The sequence below is a fragment of the Quercus suber genome, unplaced genomic scaffold (genome assembly GCF_002906115.3).
Source record: "Quercus suber isolate HL8 unplaced genomic scaffold, Cork oak 2.0 scaffold_188, whole genome shotgun sequence".
NCBI lineage: Eukaryota > Viridiplantae > Streptophyta > Magnoliopsida > Fagales > Fagaceae > Quercus > Quercus suber.
The window spans coordinates 113898-117779 of NW_027069646.1; the positions used below are offsets into that span (position 1 = coordinate 113898).

At 36.9% G+C, this 3882-nt stretch overlaps 1 non-coding gene across 1 annotated transcript; it reads left to right on the forward strand.

Moving 5' to 3' along the window:
- Window positions 1-3521: 3521 nt before the first annotated feature.
- Window positions 3522-3593, forward strand: TRNAE-UUC (transfer RNA glutamic acid (anticodon UUC)). The gene has a single exon. It is a non-coding gene; the product is annotated as a tRNA-Glu (tRNA).
- The last annotated feature ends 289 nt before the right edge of the window (window positions 3594-3882 follow it).

Below are 3882 nucleotides of genomic sequence, written 5' to 3' on the forward strand. Positions count from 1 at the left end.
TTAGCAAACCACTAAAGCACCAAATGCTTCCGCGACATCCAAACAGCAAAATGGAAAGTAATTTAAACCTTAAAACAATAGTACAACACAATTAAGGAGAGACTAACATGCCACATAAATTAGATCACCACTTCTTATCAAAAACAAAACACAAAGGAGGCCAATAATGCCGAGGAGTAAATGGTTTGAGGAAGCTAGCTGATCCACTTGACCCTTACCAACCAACCAAGCTGCTGAAATGTTGATACACCAAGATGAGAAACTTGGCAAGAGAGACCAACACGACCCACACAGAGTAAGTATAAACCCACAAAAGGGCAAAGAGAAAGCCACACGAAGTGGCGGCACAAGATCCACAAAGGGGCAAAGAGAAACCACATGAAGTTGTAGCACAAGGCCTACAAGGGTCTAGAAGGAACCCATAAAGGGTAAAGGCCAACCCCCCTTAAGTGTTGCTAATGAGAGGACGGCAGTGGAGAAAGCTCAAATCTTAAAGCACAAGATAGTAAGGGCGCTTATCGTGCTTTGAGAGAGAAAGCTTGTACTACAAAGCTAGCTTTGTGTGTTCTACATTGTCTTGTAATGTCTCTCATGAACATAATTGTGAGGGAGTGGGTTTGATTCTAAGTGTTTTTTGGCTTATTAGGAAGATCAGCCCAATACCCAGCAATAGAGAAAAGCTATTGGGCTCAAGGAATTAAGATCTGGCATCTCGGGGAAAATGGTTTGAAGCTCGAGGTTTGTGTAGCCCGTGTCCTCAGATGACCGCGATGATGAACTCAATGTCCTTGGAAGAAATGTTTGAGGATCCAAAGGGTGGCTTCTGGATGAAGTAATAGTCACCTCCGCATTAATTTGACCCACCTACTTGGCACAATCGTATTTATTGCTGAATGACAGATCTAAATAGTGCTTTAAGCCCCAAAAGTCCAAATGCATCATGGAAATAAGGGATAACGTGTCTAATAGGACAAGTATCACACCAGCTATATGGTGAGAGAAGGTTCTAGAAGGGAAGGAAGATGGAAGTATAAAGAGAAGCAAAACATGCATAAAAGAGGGACGGGTGATCAAAAAAGAGAGAGAGAAAAACTGAGTGAAATGTATGTTTATACAAGGATTTTTCTTTGAAATAAAGAGTGTTATCTTTTCTTTGAATGTTCTTGATTGTTATTTATAGTTTCTTACCCTGTTCAAGTTTCCTATTGTGGATTCATTCCAACGCATTCATTACAAATTAGTTGTGATGTTAGAAAATTGTTTTTAGCCACCACAATAATATTAATGAAACGTACACAATGATATTTATTACAAGAACAAAAAACACAATATTTACACTTTAAAGGCACTAATAGAAATTGATGGAGAGAGAGAAAGACAGAGAGATTCCTTGTATGTTATTCTCAACAATGTCACTGAAACTGATTTTCTGACAATAATATGTAAAATCTTAAGTCCTAAAACTTATAGACTTTGCCAAAAATTAGAACCATTTACCAAGAGTGCATCCCTTCACCCAAAGTCACCACTCTTCATTATGGGCTAAATCAAGCCCATTATAAGCATTACTCATTTAGGTTTAGTTAGCCTTATATTTCTAATATCTCTTATTGCTATATAGTAAACACAAGGCAAGTAGACATCTCTCATATCAATTTTCAACAATGTTCATAATTGGCAAGTACATCGTGTGACCTACTGAATGCCTACAAAGAAACAATTAGAACATTGTATTAAATCTTGTTTAAGACTAGCATACCAACATTCTCATCAATGTCTCGATATGCATCAAACTCATTTGATCAGAGTTTAACACCTATGACCTCTTTTAACATAATTATTTTGTTGCCATGTTAAACCTGAATGTTCAAATAGTGTATAAAACACTATGAACGTTTAGACTCCTAATTTACAAATTACTAATTCAAGCTTAATATCAAACAATGTATGTGCGAAACATGAATGTAAGCTTATACCAGAATTGATAAACAATCTAAACCAAATAAAATCACATCCACAGTAGAAATTAAATAGCAAAGATTAAGGGAAGAGAGACGCAAACACAAGGACAACACAACGATGTGTTATCGAAAAGGAAACTGAAGCCCTTGGTGTAAAACCTCTTTGCCGCCCTCCAAGCGGTCAATAATCTACTAAAAAGTGAAGTTGGGATACATGAATAGCAGAAGACCCTCCAAGCCTAATCTACCCAGTGTACCTAAGCCCTTCAAGCTTCTTGCTCTAACGAGGTTACGCCAAACCTTTGTCTTCTTTAGCTTACCGGATTTCGTTATAGCCCATAACATCAACCAATAACCTTTGGTCCCTTCCTAACTATTTACTAAAGCACCAAATTGCCTTCTCACAGATGTGGGTATGGTGAGAAAAGGATTTGGGTAAGAACCTCTCAATGATGTAACAATGGAGAGGGTGAGAGTAGAGGAATTTGAAGAGTCTCTATGTAAAGATTGTGAATGAATTAATCTTGTTTTTCTCTAAGGTTTCTCTCTCAAAATTCTCTCTAGAAGTTCTCTATATTTCATGGGTATAAGGGTCTATATATAGTGGTGGGTGTTTGGAATGCAAAGAGTCATTTTTCCAAAACAGGGTTGGCTGGCAGCTTGGCCTCATGACTTGACTGAGCAGCAAGTTCAAGTCGCAAGATAACTGAATGGCTAGTCTAGACTTTTTGTCCTGTAGTGCTTCAGCTGGCATGATGCTTCAACTTCTCCGCATGCTTGGCACGTGAGCATCTTCTAGCGGCTTGCAAGCCGCGAGCTACCCACGAGATCCAGTCACGAGTCCTTGCTTCACTGCACAATCTTAAGCAATTCTTCACACTCTCTCACACACTACCCTTACATGATTCCCACATAAATACAGGGTTTCTAAATGCTGAATTACAAGCAAATTTGACACGAAATAATGCCAACAGAATAGTTGATTAAATTCAACCTTACAAAACCCTCTAATAATTGTATTATATCCACAATTATGTCACAACATACAAGCAATACAACCTTACTTTTGTGAATACAAAATGTGAACATGTTACCAAATAATTTCTTTCACTCTAATGTAACTTACCTACTATTCTCGCCACCACCATTGTGCCAACATGAAATATTATTCATTTTCTTTGTAAAATAAACAATGAAAAATATTTTAAGAATTATTTCAGAGGTTGCAATTAAATACAAGAAAACAAGCTATTTTTACTTTGAGAAAAACTTTTTGCTTAAAAGAAATAGTGTAAATTCAAATCACCCTGACTTTTCATATTATTGTAAAGGGAACTCAATCAAAAGAGTGATAAATAATTGACACCTTAGGAAATTGTTACTTGACAATGCTAGCGAGTGTGAGTTTTCATGTGTATATATGTGTGTGTGTGTGTAAGATGATCAAATTGTTATCCCTAGTGGTTAGCAAAGTATCTATTTACAAAATTAAAAAGGAAATAGGAAAAGCATCGAATGTTTGTTGAAATAAATAAATAAAGACTGCTCACTCAACGAACTTCCGTTGTCGTCCAGCGGTTAGGATATCTGGCTTTCACCCAGGAGACCCGGGTTCGATTCCCGGCAACGGAAGAATGGTTTTCCCTTTTTTTTTTTATTCATAATCCTTATTTTAGTAAAATATATTTATTGTGTTAAACAGCCAGTACCCAGTGATCACTCATATGGTTTGCTAAACGCCGTTCACTGAGGAGACTGGGGTTTGATTCCTGGCACCGCAAGAATGGTTTTCCTCTTTCTTGTTTTTGTTTTATTATTCATAATCATTATACTTTAGATAACATTTTTTCTTTTAAATCATTACTGATTACGCAGAGGCCACTCTTTTTGGTTTGCTAAACGCCTTATCTAATAGCTGATT